Source organism: Mastigoproctus giganteus, chromosome 3 (assembly GCF_048544385.1).
Source record: "Mastigoproctus giganteus isolate SK-2022 chromosome 3, ASM4854438v1, whole genome shotgun sequence".
Classification (NCBI taxonomy): Eukaryota; Metazoa; Arthropoda; class Arachnida; order Uropygi; family Thelyphonidae; genus Mastigoproctus; species Mastigoproctus giganteus.
The window spans coordinates 159516701-159538934 of record NC_143577.1 but is presented as its reverse complement, the minus strand read 5'-3'; the positions used below and the strand labels follow the sequence as shown (position 1 = coordinate 159538934).

The window sequence follows — 22234 nt, the reverse complement described above, 5'->3', positions numbered from 1 at the left end:
CAATAATGTTTTAGTTTTGCAAAAGAAACCTCCTTTACAAATCTAAATCACCCACAGACACCCTGTACATTTGGCATTCCTGTATATTCAGTAAAAATACTGTGTGTTGCTTGACTTAACTTTCCTAACTGTTTTAGCAACAGTGGTTTCTGACTTTTTGACTGAGTGATGATGATGACAGTTTTCCCTTGCTGTCACATACTATTTATATTTGGTAGGGAGAAATCTTGGTCATTTAAACGTAGCGACCTACAAAGTTTGTTCGTGTATGCAGATTTGCTTTTGGAATACTGGTTGAAATTTTCTTAGGCATTACAATTGTTTGCTGATTTTTTTTATTAAATGAAATTTTAGCAGCAGGGCTGTATGCAGGAATTTAAAAAGGAAGGGGTTTTGACTCATGAAAGGGGGGGGGATATATCCTGTTACATTAAAAAATACTATGTGAACAAAAGCAATAAGGACTAAAACTAGTAAATGATCTAAATTATCTATCATGAAAATGAAAGGCTCTAAACCAGTGGTTTTAAAATGGAGTGCCACAAAAACATTCCAGGAGTGCCACATAATTTGGGTTTTAAGTTACTTAAACTTATGCTTTTTTAAATTTAAGTATTTCATTATAAAAAGATACATCCTTATAATTATATTATTATAATAACTATCATATAAAATTTTTTTAATATATATATATATATATATATAATATTAAAAAAATTATTTTTTTAATATTATATGAAGGCAGATATGAAGTTTTCTGAGCAGTGCAGACAGTCAGCAAGAGTAGCTCATGGTGTCTTGCCAGTGATATTCAGGAATTTTCCAAAGGGATAAGGAGGTGATTATCCCTTTGTATAAGGCAATGGTCAGGCCACACCTTGAATACTGTATACAAGTCTGGAGGCCTCATTTTAAGAAGGATGTAGAGCTGTTGGAACGAGTACAGAGAACAAGTTCAAAGTTTTTTACAAAGAAAGGCTTAAGTTTTGCAAATTACAGTGTCTGGAGACTAGGCTCCTGCGAGGTGATCTGATTGAGGTGTATAAAGCCTTGAATGGTTTGAGCATGCTCAATGCTGAAGGGATTGTTCCTCTTGCTCAGAATAATCATCTGAGAGAGCATAAATTTAAATGAGGAAAGAGTTGTAGGATAGATGTGTGGAAGTTTGCCTTTAGCCAGCAGGTGGTTGATTGCTGGAACAAACTTCCATCTGTCGTTGTAGAAGTTGATAGCTTAAACAGATTCAAGGCAGAACTAGACAAACATTTGGACCAAGTGGAGGGTGAAATGAGAAGGGGGTGTGTTTTTTTTTTTTTTTTTTGGCTGATGCTATATAAGCTTGCTTTCTTGTATCATGTGCCCTTGCTAATGCTAACAGTTACCAAAATGGGAAACGTAAAAAAGTATATTCTGAATTCTGACACCATAATGAACAATATCATCATTCTTCCCTTTCTTGGTGATTTCCTTCTACTTCGGACTTTCTCTCTCAGGGTAACTCAGAAATTTTTTTTGGCTGGTGTAGCACATTCTTTGCACTATATGGCTAATAATAATAACAATATACAGTATACTATCGAAATAATGGCACCCCAAATAACGGAACATTCGAACTAACAGCACATTGAAATCAGATGTTTACATACAGCACAAGAAAAAGAAAACGCCAGGTCATGTGATCACAGTATGTGTTTACATTTGCCATTTTGAAAGTGAATTCTGTATTGATATCATGGATATCAGTACAGAATTCACTTTCTTCACAAAACAGAATTCTACTGTTTACATTTATTTTAAATTTGAAACCCCTCACTATGGCTCCTCTAGTTAATAAACCTCATAAAGAGAAGAAAAACATTAAAGCTTAGTGACAAACTTGATATAATTCAAACTATTAAGGGTCACCCGGAAACTTAATTCATATACCCATGGGTATTGTCTGTAAATGTGTGTTCTCAGGTCGATTTGCCTGTTTTGCTGAATGGAAAAAAACCCAAGTTTCTAGGGGGGGGGGGGACTTACCATCTACGCCTGAGACCGTCTAACTCGGCCATGGAGAGAAAATCTCCATAAAAGTTCCTTGCGTTCCTTGCGATACCACTGTGCTACCGTGCAGACTGAACTTAATATAATAAAGAAAATAGATTGTTGCATAAGCAGGAGTGTATTAATGGCAGAATATAACATTGGATCGTCAACACGTTTGTCGTTTTATGTGCAATTAATAAATTGCATTCTTAATCTCTCATATTTCTTATTTAGCCTCATTATTTCTGCATTAAATATATTAAAAATTAAAAATTTCTAGATAACGGAAAAATTGAAATAATGGCACCTCAAATCCCCGAAGGTGCCATTATTCTGAAACTATTGCGTGCGTCTGTGGGCACACATACACACACACACACAGAAAATTGGATCTAACAGGCAGAAAATTGAATAGGGGCGCCACAAAATAAAATAAATTACGTAAGGGTGTCGTTATTAAAAAATAGTCAAACCACTACTGTAAACAGTCATTATACGTATTCATTTTTATTAAGTCTTCTGTTTACAGAAAGTTGTATTATTTATTAAAAGTTAATTAAAATTAACTTTTTAATAAATAAACAAAGAAAACTCTGAGTAATCAGCCACATAGAGTGAATTTCATGTTTCCAAATTATTGAAACAGCCTACACTGACCTCTGTAAAGTGGACACCTTTTGATCCAGTGGTGTTCACTCCAGAGAGAATTCACCATATATTATATTAATACTTAATAATACATACTATTAATACTTAATAATAATTAATACTTAATAATACATACTATTAATACTTAATAATAATTAATACGTAATAATACATGCTATTAATACTTAATATTAATTAATACATAATAATACTTAATATGCAGTTGGATGCTGCTTAGTGGAATCACTTTGGGACTTGGCTAAACTGATAACAGTAACCAAAGAAACAAGAATGTAGCTGTTCAGTGTTGTTTATTGATGCTGAGTGGAAATGTATATATAAAAAGGTGGAAATGGACAGAAAGAAAAGATTAAAAATCAAGCAATCTACAATATTTTAATTTGACTATCCACTATTTCTTTGAGAAAGTTATTGATAAATATGAAACTGTCATAAGGTGTCTGTAAATTCATACAATCTATTAAAAACAAATAATATATTGTCAAGATTTAGAAAAGGGTTACTATTCCAGTATAAAACAGTCAGATTGGAAGGAGTACAGATGCAGTACATTCTTTTACAGAGTAATGACATCCAGCAACCATACGAACTCTATGAAGCAACGCCACTAACCACGCAACATGTCTAGTTCAACAACAAATTGGAATGTTATGTAAATGAATTATCTGCAAATTTACTTAGCAAAAACAGGTCAATGTCGAAAAAAAGTTGTGAATTAGAGTTAAATTTGAAAGTGTCTGCAATTCTGCCCAGACACAATAGGAGGGAGTACATGATGAGAACCTTGTCAATCAATGTGGCCCTGTAGAGATTGTGCAAGGCTCTTGGGGGTAGAATTTTTTCAGCATGGTCTGTGCTTGTTAAGGAGAGATTGCTTCTACAGGGATACACTTAAATAAAGGTGCAAGAGTGTTTGCTGATATTATCAAGGCAGTGTTAGGTGGGTTGGAAAACTTCTAGCTTGGGCAGATTCACAGACTAAAAGATTAACAGTAGCCGCTGGCAGAGGTGCAAGTGATTCTTGCACTGCTTCTATTAGAATGAGCAGTGGCCTGGGGAGCAGGGTGCTGTGGGTTTCAGGGACTGTTGGGAGTCATCATGGAGTAAATAAATAGATATCAGAGACGTGGTATCACACAGATATAAGCAGTACAAAATTGGAATTAGGGGAGTACAATATGTACAGGAAGGGAGGAGGGGTTATGCTGTTAGTTAAGAAATACATAACATCTAATAAGGAAGTGCATCCAGTTGACATAGATGGACAGTGCAATGACACGAGCACCTGGAAAGCAAAAATGAGAGTAGGAGTGTGTTATAGGCTGAATGACTCTAATAAGTATAGTGAACAATTGTACAGAGAAATAGGGTGAGCCAGTAAATCAGAATGTCTTATAATAGGGATTTTAACTTCCCAGGTATTGACTGGAACTTGTGGTTAGTCACTAGCAAGACTTTTGTGGATTTATTGGATGATTGTTTTCTGGAGCAGCATAGTCGAAAGGCAGCCAGAGAGAGTAATACTCTTGATCTGATTATCAGCAGTGATTCTTCATGCATTAAGAATTTGCAGATAAAGGAACCACTAGGTGGCAGTGATCACAGTGTACTGATGTGGAATTTACTTTAAGATATAACTACCATCAGGGGAAAAGGGAAGGGTTTTTGCTCTGTAAAGGTGACTATAGTCCTCTCAGACAGTTTTTAAATTCTATACACCAGGACGAACTGATGATGTTACCAACAGCAAATTCTAAATGGGAAACATTCAAGGAATTAATCGTGGAATCTACTAGGCGTTTCATACTGATTAAGAAACACTGTTCGAGGTTTAGGCCTAAATGGATGTGAGATGAACTGATGAGACTTGTTGTAGAGAAGAAAAATGCATATAAATTATCAGGTGGCATAGAAGCATATGGTACATATAAGCTAGTCTGTAATCAAGTCACAAAGGAGGTTAGGCAAGCGAAGGCAGATTACGAGAAATCTTTGGCAAAGGATGCTAAGAAAAACAGCAAGGACTTATTTACTTATATGAACTGTAAACAGAAGGAGATGAATGGGATTGGTCCACTTGATGTTCAGCTGTTCATGATCTTGCTCAGATAGCTGACAAACAGTGAATATTTTGCATCTGCATTCACACATGAGGAATTCTCTAGGGGTTTGGTGGACAGAAGCTTATTAAACTCTAATAGAGATCTTAATGATTTTGTAATAACTGAGAGCAAAGTGGAGGAGAAATTGTTGAAATTAAACATAAGAAAGGCATGTGGAGTGGTTGGGATCTATCTAGTTATATTACAGAAGGTGGCAAAGGTAATAAGCAAACCCTTAGCCATAATTATGAGAGCTTCCTTAGGGCTCAGGGCAAGTCCACACGGACTGGAAATGTGCAAATGGATTGCAAATTCACAAAGGGTGACACGGGTAATTATAGACCTGTACGTTCAATTTTTGTTCCAGGGAAATAATAGTCACTGGTTAAAGAAACATTTCAGGATCATCTAGACAAGACTGCAGCAATAATTAAGACACAACATGGGTTTGCTAAGGAAAGTTTTGTGTGACAAATTTGATTGAATACTAAGATGTGATTACAATGGAACTGGATGCAAAAAATAATTTCGATATCATATATTTGAATTGCGGGAAAGCTTTTGATTTTGTGAACCCTGTACAAATTTGAGCAGAATGGTATTAAGGCAAGTTGCTGCAATGGATAAAAGGATGGCTGAATGGGAGAACACAAAGAGTGGTAATCAGTGGATGCGGCTCTTCATGGACTAGCATGGTTGAACTGCAGCATGCTCTTACCAACGCAAGGAACAGCACTGCTGGCCCTGATGGGATATTTTATGGTATGCTCAAATATTTAGATCCAAAATCACACTCGTCACTGCTCACCTTCTTCAATCGAATCTTCATTGAACATACATTCCCAAGCTCCTGGCATCATTCCTACATACTGGCTATCCCAAAACCTGGTAAAGACTCTTCTGTTCCTCATAACTATAGACCAATATGTAAAACACTCAAAAATGATTCATCGTGTCTGACTTGGTATCTTGAATCCCAAAATTTGATCAATAACAATCAATTTGGATTCAGAAAAAATCAATCATCATTGGACCTTATGATTAAAGCTGAAGCAAACATCAGAAATGCATTCATCAAAAAGGAGCATCTCGTTATTGTCTGTCTGGATATTGAGAAAGCTTTTGACACCACATGGTGCTTCAGCATCTTAAAGGATCTACATTCTCTTGGCCTGAGAGGAAATTTGCCATGTTTCATCCAGAATTTCTTACAACAAAGATCCTTCCAAGTTTGTTATCAGGGAATTCTCTAAAAACTTTGTCAGGAAGAAGGAATCCCTCAAGGGTCCATTCTCAGCACCACTCTATTCGTAATTAGAATTAATCACTTAACTGAATTCATTCCAAAAAAAGTGAACTCACATCTTTATGCCGATGATCTCACAATCTTCTGCCATTCTCAAAACATGAACTATATTGAGAGACAATTGCAGATATCAATAAATCGGATCCAGATTTGGATGACACAGAACGGTTACAGACTATCCAGCCAGAAATCAACTGCCATTCACTTCTGTACCATAAAGTGCATTCTAATTCTGAACTCCAATTAGATAACCATCCTATTCTAATAGCAAATAGTATTCGTCTGCTTGGCTTAATTTTTGACAGCAAGTTAAACTATCAAAAACACATTGAACATCTCCGGACAACTTGTCAAAAAAAAATGAACATACTCAGAGCCTTATCAGCAACAACCTGGGGAGCAGACCGTTACACTGTGCTTCACTTATATAGATCCATAATCAGATCTCGATTGGACTATGGCGTGCCTGTCTTCAATTCTGCTAGGGAAATTGCTTTATCTCGCCTGAACCCTACTCAACATTCAACTCTCAGAATAGCACTAGATGCATTCAGAACATCTCCAGTGCAAAGTCTGTATGTAGAAGCCTATGAAGCTCCTCTAAAGATCAGAAGAAAGATGTTATTACTGAACTATGCAACCAAGATCCAAAGCCAGTTGACCCATCCTAATTGGTCAATATTAATGATCCGCAACTCATGACCTTTTATAGAAACAAACCACAAGCAACTAGGCCTGCAGGTATTAGGTTAATGGAACTAGCAGAAAACTGGAATATACAGCTAGGCCTCGCATAACGCGAGTTCGATTAACGCGATATTCAGTTAACGCTATTTGAAAAATGATACCACTTTTCACTTTACACGATGCAAATTTCCAGTTAACGCGATCTTTTTTTTTTATGCGATAGTTGAAAAAGATTTGAATTGCACGTTAAGCTTACTGCGAGTCGTACAGTCAATAAATAAACGTATGCCTGCTGCCCACCTCGGTGTGTTCCATCAACCATCGGAAGAAGACGTGTTTGTCTCCTGCTAATAAAGTCAATGCAGACTTGCATTTAAAAATTCAAATTTTTAAATGAGCCAGATGAAAATGTTACCGTGAAGGAGATAACGGTAAAAGAATTACATGAAATCTTTCGTATCGCATAGAACCTCAAACAAAAGGTTTGATGTTCTCTGTGATATTTATTTCACCAGGATCCAGAGAAGATTGTGGGCTATCGGAAATTGATTGATGAAAAGCGAAAGTCAACACTGTTCAAATATTTCCGCAACAGTAATTTCTTCATTGTGTATTTTATGTCAGAGGTTCCCAAAGTTTCTTGGTTCATGGTGCCTTTAATGTCTCAGTAATTTTTTTAAGGCGCACCCAGACCAAAAGAAATACCTAATAGTTTCGTTTAGTAGTTAGGTCCAAACAACTTAATAAGAAATGCTGAAACTGTGAACTACCTCGAGCTAGTAGTTCGTGCGGTGTCCAACAGATGTCAAGTACTGCTGTGTTTCCCTCGAAAATTTAAAATATTCCGCGGCGCAGTTTAAGAACCACTGTTTTATGCAATAAACATTTAATTCCATAATTATTTTCATTATCTTTTACATTATATACAGTTAAAAAGTTATTTAAAAGGTATTTTTAAAATTCTTTATGGACATTCCAGAAGGTCAAGGACCAATTATAATTTTTCCTATTGGTTATTATATTCGATTAACGCGTTTCCGTTTTGCGCGATGCGCTCATGGGACAAATTAATCGTGTTAATCGAGGCCCGCCTGTACAACTCAATAAAGTCCACCAAGAACCTATAGATCACGTTCCTCCATGGTCTGTCATCATGCCGTCTTGTGACAATTATTTCCACCAGTGGGGAAATCTCTCCTTAACAGATAATATCCAACAGCTGCATATTGCACATATACAATGTTATACTAACTTCTCTAAAATATATACTGATGGATTGAAGTCCAAGAGTGGAACAGGTGCAGCAGCGGTATTCCACTACGTTACCATTTCTGTATCACTTTCGATAGAATGCAGTAGTTACACCATTGAATTATATGCCATAAAGCTTGCTCTGGAAAACATTTTCCATCTCTCAATCCAAAAGAGCATAATCTACACAGACTCGCAAAGTGCCCTATTAGCAATGCAAAAGATTTCCCCACCAACTCATCCATTACTACAGCTCATCAGATCAGAGTTGATTTGTCTCAGAGATCATCAGCAAAAGGTTGTCTTCTCCTAGATCCCAGGCCATACTGGAATACCAGGAACGAAATTGCAGATGCTGCTGCCAAGCATCCATCCAGCACAGCCCCAATGAATTTTCTGGGCCCGTTCAGTGATTACAAAATGCATATACGAAATATATGTAAGGAATGATGGACTCTTCATTGGCAAACGCATATACATAACAGACTCCTTGAAATTAAACCTGTATCGCATGTTTTGGGCCTCCAATTTCCACACAAACAGACAAGAAGAGGTAGTCCTTGCTGGAGCCCGAATTGGCCACATTCATTTGACCCATCTATTTCTGTTATCAGGTAATGACCCTCCACATTGTTCGCATTGCCACAGGCCACTCACAATAAAACCCATACTCCGGGAATGCACCTTGTATAACAACTCTCGTATAATTTCGTTCACTTCTCTCTCAAACTTACAGGAACTGTCACTTAGCTATATCATAGGCGAAAATTCAAACCTTACAGAATTTTTCTTCTTTCTGAAATGAATAGGTTTATATAACCATTTCTAACTGCTTCCATAGAAGCCAATATAACTAGCATTTAATACTGTGATAGGTGCAATATGGCCTAAGTAGCCTTTGCACCAGAAAAATCTAAACACAACAATAACATTGTGGACTAGTGTTATTAGTGGGTTTGTTGTTGGGCCCACTGTTGTTTCATATATTTATTGATGGTATTGATAAAGGTATATCAGGCTTAAGGTCCAAGTTTGCAGATGATACAAAGGTTGGAATGGTTGTTAATGACAGTGATGGCAGTGTGGTAATTACTGCAATAAGATCTAGAAAAATTGGGCAAATGGGCTGAGAAGTGGCAACTGAAGCATTGACAAATGCTAAGTATTGCCTGTGGGTAGAAGTAACCCCAGAGAAATGTACCAACTGTGTGGTATTACACTTAGGGTGGTAGAAAATGAAAAAGACCCTGGGAGTAATTGTGCAGTCAGATGTGAAGTTTTTGGAATAGTGCAGACAGGCTGCCAGGACATGTTCTGGGGTATTGTCAATGATATACAGGAATTTTGCTCGTAGAGAAAAGGAGGTGATTATTCCTTTGTATAAGATAGTGGTCAGGTCAGGCCATGCCTTGAGTACTGCGTACAGTTCTTTAGGCCTCATTTTAGGAAGGATGTAGAGTTTCTTGAGCGAGTACAGGGAAGGGCAACAAGATTGGTGTGCGAAACAAATGGGTCCTCTGCAGTGGGGGGATTCAAATAATTTAACAACGCGTTCGCTGCACTAATGACCGTTCTAAGTATAAAAAAACTATATACTGAAAGGTAGTTTATTATTTCATGCAGTTAATACTTAAATAAGAACAATAAAAGAGGTCCACAAAACTAGATTATGTTATAAGAAAGAGTTTTAAAATATTAATGAAAAAATATTAAATAATACCTGAAAAAAAACAATAAAACTGTTATTTGAGATATTTCCATATTGCTTCTTGATTGGCGTCCTCACTTGCAATTTTCTTTGTTTTTATCCGAGCATCATCGGCTGATTGATTTATCCTTAACCATCTTTTCACTGTAGGAGTAGGATCCCATTCCTTTAGAGGTAGGCCGATTAGACTAATAGTCATTGTGTTTGATATATTAGAAACAGTTAGGTGACTTCTCTTCTCTGAACATATTATGTTCATCTTTGAAAAACCCCTTTCCGCTTCTGCTGAACTTACAGCAATTGTTCTGACAATATTTTTAGGTCTTTGAGCACTTTCAGGAATTACATAATTCTGGGAATTTTTTAAAACATTTTCCACGAAATCTTGATAATCATTAATATCAATTTGGTAATTAAAAATGTAATTAAATACGAGCAATTGTTCTTCAGCTGCTTTCCATGGAACTAGTACTTCAATATTCCAGTAATCTGGCTCCAAAAAATTGAGAAATTGTAATTTGTTCCTATCTTAAAATTGGCTACAACTTGCTTTTAAATGTTCACGATCCATTAGTCTTGTTTTCAAATTCGTTACAATGTTTTCTAAGTCTTTCCCGAGGAAGCCCGGCAAATCGATGATTTTCTACAAATTTTATATTTTTGAAGGTTTCTGCAAAGTAATTAATTCATCAATTTTTTTTCGTATGGACCCTTTTCCTTTCCAAGAATTTGAAACGCTTTAATAGATCTTATCACGAGTTTTTCAGCCTTTATTATGTCTATATTTCTTGCTTGCAGTGCATTTGAAAGAAGAGAAATTTCATTTAAAATATCAATCATCAATGCCAAATCAGTTATAAAATATATATTTTCAAGACAGGCAGCCATACCTAAGTACTTTTTATTTGAATAAAAATAGTGATGTAGTGCTGGATAAGTGCGCCACACAGCTAGGGTTGACCTTAAACTACAGGCAGCCCATCTTGGTCCCAAAACTCTACCAATCTTTATAATTTCAATTCCAAGTTGTTCGGATATTTTGGAAAGTTCAATTTGGTTCTTATTGGATTGATGAAATAATAGTATATATCTTATCAATAAATATTTTAAAATGATTTACTTGCTTTATTTTCTTTATCGAATCATCTAAAACAAGATGGAGGCGATGATTTAAACAGTGCCATATTATTATGTTTGGAAACTCTTTTGCAATCCTAGTGCTCACTCCAGATTTTCTCCCAAGCATAACGCCGGCACCATCGGAGCAAAATCCTATTAAATTTTTTTCTAGGTAGTTCTTAGTAAGCCCAACATTATTTAAACTTTCTATAACTGAAGAACATATTGTCACTGAATCTTGTTTTTCCAATTCAACTAGTTCAACTAAAATTGTTGGTGATGTAACTGAATCCTCAACTTTTAAGAAAAGTATAATAACTGGTTTGCAGGATATCCTTGAAGCTTTGTCAATAATCAAACATATTTTCAGATTATTTTCAATAATTTTATTAAATATTTCTTTTTTAATTTCCTTTGCAATGAAATCAACTACTTTCACAGCAGTTTTACAAGAATGTAATCCTATTCCCATATCTAATCCATTTTTAATTTGCACTTCTATCTCATCTTCTATGTCTGAAAACGGTTTACATCTTTTTGCCAGGCTGTAAACTGTATTAAATACTCTACAAGTAGCACTTAAATATTTTTCATTCATCGTATCTATTACTTTTGTAATTGAATCCTGCTCACATTGTTTTAAGTTCTCTTTACAAATGTTATGAGCTTTTGATGAAAAATGTTCTTTCATTTTTTTTCTTAGAGAAGCTTGTTGGACCTCTTTATTTTTCTCTGATGCCTCAATCTGAAAACATTTCCATTCTTTTGACACATGAACACTTTTCTCTTTTATAAAGTCATATTTTGCACAATACTCACAACCTAACTTTTTGTTAAAAATTACCAGTCCGTCATATTTTTCTTTAAAATTGTTATATTATTCCATTGTCCAGCATTCAGGAAGATTATTTTCAATTTTGGAGTTGTTATCGTTTTTTATTTCAATAATTGACGTGCTGCTTTCTTCAAGTTGGAGTGGTTGTGCTTGTCTGTTTTGTACCATCCAAGGCCAATTCTGATACAACAAATTCTGATTTTGGTTTCTTATTGAAAAAAATCTGTCAAACTCTGTTGCCTTTTCATTCTTTTAAGAGCTACTGCAAAAAATTTAAAAAATGTTTTATTTTAATATATTATAGAGCAGGAGCGGATATGTGCCTATATAGTTGAATATTTTTACAGGTTCTGTCCACATGTGGTCATATCATAAACTTTTATAAACAAAGCACTGTGCTTATACCATTGATAAACATCAGTCAGAACATACATTTTCTTAATTTTATTCGATACCGAACGAAAATTTCTTGCTGAATTAATAAATGGCATATGCTATGCAGATTAAATACGATAGAATAATGTGTATGACAAACCTGTTTGTCCCGGGAAAGTTGTGATAAAAACGTCTTAATTACTACGTGCACACGCATAAGGATTCCAACATGGAAGAACATTCTTTCATGTTGGAATCCGAAATGGACGATAAGATAACCCTTGAAATCTATATTTCTATTGGTTCGTTGTGTCCTAGCTTCCTATTGTTTTTATTGATCGGGGAACACCAACGCACTCATAATATCTTGTGTGAATTTAGGGCGTAACACAAAGCTGAAACAAATGACAGTGTGTCACTCCCTGGTTGTTTGGCACTTTTTCTCTTTACGTTATATGTTTGTTTACTTAAGTAACAAACACGAGGGAATAAAAATGTAGTATTTCATCAAATGTATAATGAGTTTTATGAAATGAATAAATAAATATTACAAGCATAGTTCCGTCTAATTTTTTTCACCTATGGACGGAATGAACATTACTACGGGCACTTGGAATATGCTGTTGCGTAGATGAACGTTAAAAAAGAGTAAGGAATGTATTTTGTGATTTCCACATTGGGTAGCTGCCGAGGTGCCCACCTTAGAGAGAACCCTCATCACAAGTGCCATTTTAACAACCGGTTCGCTGAACTCAACAAAAAATTAGGTATCGGTTCTGCCGAACCGGTGCGAACCGGCTGAATCCCACCACTGGTCCTCTTACCAAGAAAGGCTTAAGTTCTGTAAATTGCAGCATCTTTAGATTAGGGTGAGGTGATCTAATTGAGGTGTATAAGGCCTTGTGAATGGGCTGAGCAGGCTCAATTCTGATGGGATTCTTTCTCTTGCTCAGATTACGAACTTGAGGGGCATAAATTCAAATTGAAGAAAGACAATTGTAGATTAGATATGTGAAAATTTGTCTTTAGTAGCCAGAAGGTGGTTAATTGCTGGAACAAACTTCCATCTGTCATTTTGGAAGTTGATAGCTTAAATAAATTCAAGGAGGAACTGGACAAAATTTTAGAGGGAATGGATAGATGTGAAGTGTTTTTTTTTTTTTTTGTTGGTTGATGTTACATAAGCTGGCTTTCTTGCATCACATTCCTCTACTTCTAATACTTCCATTGCAGATTTGTAAACTGCAATAAAGCAAAAAAGTGATAGCAAAAACTGAAGTGCCAATTATAATAATTTTTTTTTTTTTAAATATGTCTGATAGCACTTCATAAAAGTGATAACATTATCTGTGATTGCAATAAGTGGTTTTTACTATATAATAATATATATTAAGAATTATTAATAGTTAATATATAACAAATTTATTATTAAAAAATTGAGGTTAAAAAAGCCAGCCATGCTTGTAGTCACATAATATTTAGAGTAAGATATTTTGAGGACTTAACAAGAACAGGGCAATGTTGAGAAAATGTTGCACGTTAGGATTGAATTTGAAAGTGTCTGCAACTCTTCCCAGAGGAACATATACTCCCTCCCATATTAGGAGAGAGTATTTGTTGAGAGTCTTGTCAATCAATTTGGCCCTGGAGATATTTTGCAAGGCACATGGGGTAGAATTTTTTCAGCATGGTCTGTGCTTGTTAACAGGAGCGATTGTTTTTACAGGGATGGGATGCACTTGAATAAAAGGGATGAAAGAACGTTTGCTGATGCTATCGAGGCAGTGATAGGTAGATCAGAAAACTGCCAGCTTGGGGGAATACACAGACATAGCTTAACTAGAATTGCAGGCAGAGGTGAAAGTGATTCTTACAATGCTACTATTATATGCAGCAGCCTGGAAAGCAAGGTGCCTGGGACTTCAGATGCTGCTGTGGGTCATCATGGAACAAATAAATATGTGGGCTGTAGGAGAACTAAGAGTAATAACATGTGCATGTATGCTTGCATGTAGATCAGTGCTAGGAGCATTGTAAATAAATTTGGTGAATTTGATTGAAGTACCGATAAGGTCATCAAATGCAGACATGTTGGAATAGCAGAAATACCGTCACTCAGACATAAGTGATGCTGAATTTGGATTCCATCAGCATTTAGTTTACTTAACCTTAAATACTTTTTAAATACTTAAATATTTAGGGCTTAAATACTTTAGTTCGGCGTTTCCCAATGTGGGTCCCACGCCCCACATGGGGAAATTTGATTGTTCAGGGGGGCAATTCAAAAATTGCTAGTCTAGAGTTTAAAACAACTGCCTACCATGATTTAACTTGTACAAAAGAAGAATTGTTGGTATCTCAATTTGAAATAAGCATTCGTTAAATGTTTTTCTTTCTATAGAGCCGCACTTGAAAGTTTGGAGTAATATCAACTATAGTTTGCTCGGAGAGTATTGCTTACTATGCCTAGTGAAGGAATAGTACGTACTGTATTGGATGATTGCTTATGGCATACGCAATGCGCAAGCAAAGTGGTTGTCTACTGTAGCCTACCGCAAACTCTGCATGTTATATGAAATAGGTAATTCCTTTCATACAAACGCTCGTTTGGGCGTTGTGACTGTACATTTGGATAGGTTTGGCGATCTCAGATTAAAATAAAAAATTACTTTGTCTGCGCACAGAATTATTATTATTGAAGAACCGTGATACACAATGGTATGTATTTGTCGTATATGTATATTTCTGTGGTCTCAGTAAATAAGCAAATAAGTCCAAAAACTCAAATTTGCAGGAGAGGAAAAATAAACTTCGCACTCTCATATAAACATGCATATATTCGAATATACAAATATTTATTACTCACGCTAAAACTACAATAATGAAGATATCTGCATGTCATATAATAGTAAATAATAAATATTTTATTATAGTGCACTTATCTCATTTTTGACAAATTAGACTTATCTGCTTGTTCACAGAGACCACAGATTTAATAGCCCGAATTCAGTAATTTGTGTGATTTATTCATTCAAAAAGCATACTAATAATTAATTTTGATATATTAAAATAAAATAAAATTAACTGTAATGCATAGTTTATTTTTAGTTTTTGATTTATCTTATATTTATTTCTTTCAGTTGCACAGTAAAACGAGTAGTGCAAGTAAAAAAAAAGTTCGTCAGTATTCAGAGGAATACTTAAAATTTGGTTTCATACCCGCTGTCCACAATCAAAGGTCACCTTTTTGTCCCTTATGCCAACAATGCTTGACCAACGAATCAATGAAGCGAGGTTGTCTTGATGTGCATTTGAAGGTGAAACATAATGCTCATGTAAATTCAGATTTAAATTACTTTCAAACTTTAAAGAAGAATTTTGAAAAAAGAGAGCAACATTAAAGTCTCTGTTTATTGCTCATACTGCAACTGTCAATTGTACTCTTGAGGCTAGTTATGAAATTTCTTTACTTATTGCTAAATCTGGGAAAAATCATACTATAGGAGAGAATTTAATCAAACCATCAATATCAGCAATTCTTAAAACAGTTCTGGAAAAAGATGACAAAGACGTGAAAGCTATGCCACTCAATAACAATACTGTTAGCAGAAGAATAGATGAAATGAGTGAAGATATTGAAATACAACTTGTTGGAAAGCTGAAAACAAGAAAATTCTCAGTGCAAATCGATGAATCAACTTTGAGAGACAGTGAAGCTGTACTGATAACTTATGTAAGATATATTGATAAAGGTAATTTTGCTGATGAAATGTTATTCTGTAAATCATTAGAGAGCACCACTACCTCCAAAGATATATATAATAAGCTAAAAAATTACTTAGATGACAATAATATACCAATGAAAAATAGCACCATCTTGTGCTGCAGATGGTGCTCCTAATATGATGGGCAAGAAAAATGGCTGCTTAAAATTGATGAAAGATGAGAATCCAGAAATGCTTCTTGTGCATTGTGTTATTCATAGGGAAAACTTGGTAGCTAAAAATATTTCGCCTGTTCTTAATGAAGTACTAAAATCAGTTATAAAGTGTGTCAATGCTATTAAAGCTAATGCCAAATATGAGCGTCTCTTTAAGCTTTTTTGTGAAGAACAAAATGTAGACCATGTGAGACTTTTACTTCACACTGAAGTAAGGTGGCTCTCGAAAGGGAACTGCTTGAAAAGATTTATGGAACTATTTGATACTATTCTTTCTTCTTTGGTCCTTGGCTGGAGGAGGCGGTTGACCACGCAACCAGTACGCTTCTGTAGGTGCCGCAGGGTTTTGGACTTGCTCTGTGATGTTCTTCAATGCTTTACGATCCATGGCGTCAGTCCTGGCCTGATTAAGGTCGAGATGTCGGCTCTTCAGGTCATTTTCCACCTGCTTGGCCCACGTTTTCCTAGGCGCGGTCCGTTGAATGCTCCATTGGGTGGGTCGTTGTCTCCAAAGGAGTGTGGATGGTATTCTATTCGCACCCATTCTACATATGTGGCCAAACCATCTAAGCCTTTGCTTCTGGATTTGGTGGGCGATGGTTGGTTGCTGTTGGCATCTGGCGCGGATGGTATCATTAGTGATGCAGTCGCGAAGTGAGATGCCCAGGATCTGCCACAGGCATCGCATTTGGAATACCTCAAGTTTGTTTAAATCTAGCTTGAGACAAATCCATGTTTCCGATCTGTAAAGGAGAATGGGCAGGATCAAAGTCCGGAAGAGTCGGATTTTAGTCTTTGAGGAAATGTTGGTCCTCTTCCACAGACACCATTTGAGCGAGGCGAACGCGTTGGCCGCCTGTCCAATTCTGTTGTGGATCTCCACGGTGGATGCAACTTTCTTCTCCTGGACCAGTGACCCAAGGTATTTAAAGTCCTGCACTTGCTTGATCTGGATGCCTTCGAGATAGATGATGGCTTGCGACCCATCTGTTGTCAGGGCCTTTGTCTTATCAGCATTGATCTTCAACCCGTATGGCTGGGCAATGCAGGCAATGTCGTAGAGGATGTCCGTGGCTTCAGCGTCGTTTCCGGCAAAGATAGCACTATCGTCGGCAAACATCAAGTCAGTCATATAGTGATCCTTGCCATATTGTATACCCCATCTGTTGCTGAATGCTTGCCTCATAATGGCGTCGACCACGATGTTAAAAAGCAATGGGGAGGCCACGTCCCCTTGGTGGACGTGGCCTCTCTCTCGTCGATGCAAAAGCGAAGATATTTGGTTTCATTACATTTATTGAATTATGTCAAAAATATATTTGTAACAAAAATTTTGAACAGTTTTCGTTGGCTGCAAAAATGTGAAGTGACTGATACCGCTGTACTTGTTATTGTCGATCATCTGAAAATTCTGTCCACTGATTTAAAAGAGGTGCCTCCATAGCCAGGTGGGAAGGAGGAGCAGTGTGTAACACACGCTTCTTGATTAGTCTGGGGTTCGAGCCCGTCACCACCAAATACGGAGGATGCGGAAAGGTCCGGGAATGACCACCGCATATTCCCGGAGCAATATGGCCTTAGTTGCTAATGCTCCTAAAAACCAAATAAACAATAAACAAACAAACAAACTGATTTAAAAGAAAGGTTTTCTGATTTAAAACAAATTGATTTTCCAACCTGGATGATGCAACCAATGTTTGTGGATTTGTCTGATGTATCAATGCAGTACCAAGAAGAACTCTCAGAAATGCAAAATGATGAGTCAGTTAAAACTTTATTCAATATAAAAGGAGCGATGGCATGGCTTTGTGATGAAACAGAAATTAAATACCCAAATTCAACCAACTTTGCAAGAGAGCTATTGTTACCGTTTCCATCTTCATATTTAGCTGAATGTGGATTTAGTGCCATAAACGATTTGTTACTAAAGAAAAGAAATCGACTGGCTATCACAAAACGGGGAGACTTGAGACTGAAGCTGACTAAATTGGAGCCCAATATAAAATCTCTCTGCGGCAAGCATCAGGCACAAGGGTCTCACTAAATTTAGTGCACTCATCTAGAAGTGACTTCACATGGAATGTTGAAATTATTAAACAATTAAATAATAATTACTAAAAATTAAAATATTATAGAAAAATCTTTCATATAAATTATTTTGTACTTTAGTTGAATTTTAGTTGTCTATTATATGTTTTGAAAATTTACTTACTGTTTTTTTCTTAATAATTTCCTAATGATTTCTTCCTAAAACCTAAGTCTTGTGTCCTGAACAAGTTGTAATTAGGCTTCATTTAGGGAATAATTCAATTTTTGAATATAAAAAATATGTATATGTTACATAGGGGGCATCAGAATTTTAGAAAGACTTAGGTGGGGCATGGTAAAAAAAAGGTTGGGAAACACCGCTTTAGTCACTTAAATACTTTAGTCAAATTTAATAACTTAAATACTTTAGTCCTAGTTTTTAGATTATTATTAGCGATATGGTGCAAGGAAGCCCGAGGCTTATGCTGCACCGGGCACAAAAAAAAAAAAAAAAAAATCTGAATTACCCTGAGAGGGAAGTAGAAGGGAATCACCAAGAAAGAGAAGAATGATGATATCCAGCTCAGGACCCTGGGTGTGCCAAGCCCATACTCACCAGATGTGACCCCTTGGTGGTGCTGCACTTCATAGAACTCTTTCTTCATAAGAGTATGCTTATGAAGTGTACCCCTGACTAACATTGTTGCCCTTCTCTGCACCCATTCTTGGAATGGGTGCAGAGAATTCCTAAAATAAGGCTTCCAGACTTGTGGTGTGGGCTAACCATTGCCTTATACAATGGTATAATTGCCGCCTTGTCTCTGTTGCCAAAATTCCTGTTATCATTGACAACCCATAAGCTGTCCTAGCAGCCTATCTGCACTTTTTAGAGAATTTCATGTTAGACTTTACAATTATCCCTAAGTCATTTTCATTTTTCACTACCCTGTATGGTACCATCAAACTAGTATGTAATAGTATGTAATTCTGGGATTACTGCTAGCCAGATATGCAGTACCTTGCATTTATCAGTGTTAAAGATATAACTCTCTCTCTCTCTCTCTCTCTCTCTCTCTCTCTCTCTCTCTCTCTCAGGGTAACTTGTAAATTTTTTTTGGCTGATGCAGCATAAGCTTCAGGCTTCCTTGCACCATATGGCTAATAATAATAATATTTTCTTCTTGCCCCCAATTTCCCCAGTGATCACATCTGGTGAGTATGGGCTTGGCACACCCAGGGTCCTCAGCTGGATATCATCATTCTTCTCTTTCTTGGTGATTCCTTTCTACTTCTGACTCTCTCTCTCTCTCTCTCTCTCTCTCTCTCTCTCGTAGTAACTCGGATTTTGGCTGGTGCAGCATAAGCCTCAGGCTTCCTTGCACCATATGACTAATCATAATAATAATAAAAAAAAAATCTCATTTGTCACTTTTCAGTCCATTTGCCCGTCAGCATGAAATTTTGTAGTAGTAGTAGTAATAGTGGTCATGACAAATTATGCAAGGGAGCAAGTTTATACAGAATTAGCCAAAAAAAAAAAAAAAAAGAGAGAGAGAGAGAGAGAGAGATACTACTCACTTCATTTGTCCATCCCCTTTCATAGTATATATAATTTTTCCCTATATTTATTCAAAGTAGATGGTTGTTTGTTCTAATAGTCACTCTTTTGGCTGAAACCAAATTTTCACACATCTACCGTGCAACGATCCTTTTTCAGTGTGTGTCCCTTATGTGTGTGTTGTTCCAGAAAGGGTAAGAATCAAGTTTACTCAATCTCTTGCAAGTGCTTAGTTTCCAAGTGTTGCAGTTTGCAGAAGATTTTGGTCATGGTCTTTTGTGTTTAGAGTACCCCTTTGTGTCCTTGATACTTTGGTTGTTCTTCCCTGAACCCATTCCAAGGGATCTTTCTTAAAATAACGCTTGCAAACCTGTATGCAGTACTCAAGATGTGTCGTAACCAGTGCTTGATATAATGGGATACTCATCTCGTTGTTCCTATTGTCAGAGTTTAGCATTAGCATTAGTTGAGGCATATGATACAAGAAAACAAGCTTATACAGCATCAGCCAAAAAAAAAAAAGAAAAATCCTTCCCATTTCATCTCTATTTGGTCACTCCAAACATTTGTCTAGTTCAGCCTTAAATTTATTTAAGCTACCAACTTCCACAACAACAGGCGCCTCCGTAGCAAGGTGGGCAGGAGCAGCAGTGCGTAGCACACACTTCTTGATTAGACCGAGGTTTGAGCCGTGACCACTAAATACAGAGGATGTGGAAAGGTCAGTGGATGACCACTGCATATCCCCGGAGAAATATGGCCTGAGTTGCTAATGCTCCTAAAAACCAAATAACAACAACATCCACAACAACAACAGATGGAAGTCTGTTCCAGCAATCAACTACCTGCTGGCTAAAGACAAACTTTTGCACATATTTTCTACAACTGTCTTTCCTCAATTTGAATCTATGCCCCCTCAGGTTCTTAATTTGAGCAAGCGGAAGTATCCTGTCAGCATTGAACCTGCTCAAACCATTCAAGGCATTATACACCTCAATCAGATCACCTAGCAGGTGCCTAGTCTCCAGATGCTGCAACTTTCAGAACTTAAGCCTTTCTTCCTAAGAGCATCCCTTTGTTCCTCTCACCAATCTTGTTGCCCTTCTCTGTACTCATTCTAGCAACTCTGCACCCTTCTAAAATGAGGCCTCCCGAACTGTACGCAGTACTCAAGGTGTGGCCTGATCATTGTCTTATACTAAGGGATAATCACCTCCTTGTCTCAGCTAGCAAAATTCCTATATATCATTGACAAAACTCCATGACCAGCTCTGGCAGTCCATCTGCACTGCTCAGAGAACATCAAATCTGACTGCACAATTACCCCTGGTCTTTTTCATTCTCCACCTCCCTGAGTGTAGTAACACACAGTTGTTTTCTCGGGTTACTGCTATCTGTATTAGCATTAGTAGGGCATATGATGCAAGAAAGCAAGCTTATGCAGCATCAGCCAAAAAAAAAAAAAAAAAACCCACTTCACCCCTCCGTTCGTTCGAAATACCTGTCCAGCTGAGCCTTAAACTTATTTAGGCTATCAACTTCCACGACAAGGGATGGAAATCTGTTCCACCAACCAACCACCCGCTGGCTAAAGGCAAATTTCCGCACATCTATCCTACATCTGTCTTTCCTCAATTTGAATTTATGCCCTCTGTAGCTCTAAGTAATGAGCGGAATGCCACCAAAATTAGTAAGTAAACTATTCATGCATGCAGAGAAGGATCCCATGAAAAAAAAAAAAAAGTAGTTTGAAAATCTGCCAATATGGATAATATTGTGCTGTACGAAAGGAAAGACATGACAAAGTACCAACAAATAAATAACTAAGACAAACCTTATTGAAATTATAAATTTTATTTGTGCTCTTTGCAAAAAAATACAAAAACTGAATTGCACCAAAGTTTTAAATCCAAACTAAAAAATAAGACACCTAAGAGAGCAGAAAATTTGCATAAATCTGAGTTAATTTAATTTTCCCAGAAGCAGAGAGCTATAAAGGTAGAATGCAAACATCGCAAGCGTATTCCGTAAGTTTACTCTTAACAATGCGTCTCACTCTGCCTGATCGCACTTTAATTGCGAAGTTCTCCGTTTATCGATGCAATGCAGCAGCTGCTCTGCGTGAATTTAGGTGCTGTAAGAACTTACATCAAGGTCCTTTATCAGCTGCGGCAGGATGGTTAACAAATTTGAGGAAACTAGGTCCTTTGCCTGGAAGAGGAAGGGAAGCCTGTTTCATCTCAAGTAGCAGAGGAAGTTGCAATGGCTATCGGTCGACCGATTCATTGATACAGATGCTGTCCTGGTTTAAAATCATTTAGCATGAGTCTGAAATCAGCACATTTAGTAATCTGGAGTCTATTTCTTTCTTTATTTTTTTGCTTGGAGAGAAGTAAGATTTCCATTAAAACCAGTATAAAATATAACTATTTACCAGACAATCACAAACCTTCACCTACCACAGATGTACGATAACTAATGTACAAGAAATTCAGTAATAGCTGTTATCAGTAATTGGCTATCTTCAGGGTTGTCACTTACCAGTAGGTGACAACTCTGATTTATATATCTAAAGTGATCAAAGGAAATAGCTTTGAAAGCAATAAGAGCAGTAAAACTTTAAGCGGG

At 36.6% G+C, this 22234-nt stretch overlaps 1 protein-coding gene across 4 annotated transcripts in view; it reads left to right on the top strand.

Moving 5' to 3' along the window:
• The window catches only part of LOC150088358 (solute carrier family 35 member F6-like), a 329560-nt gene that overhangs the window by 7327 nt on the left and 299999 nt on the right, over nt 1-22234 (top strand). The window lies entirely within an intron of this gene.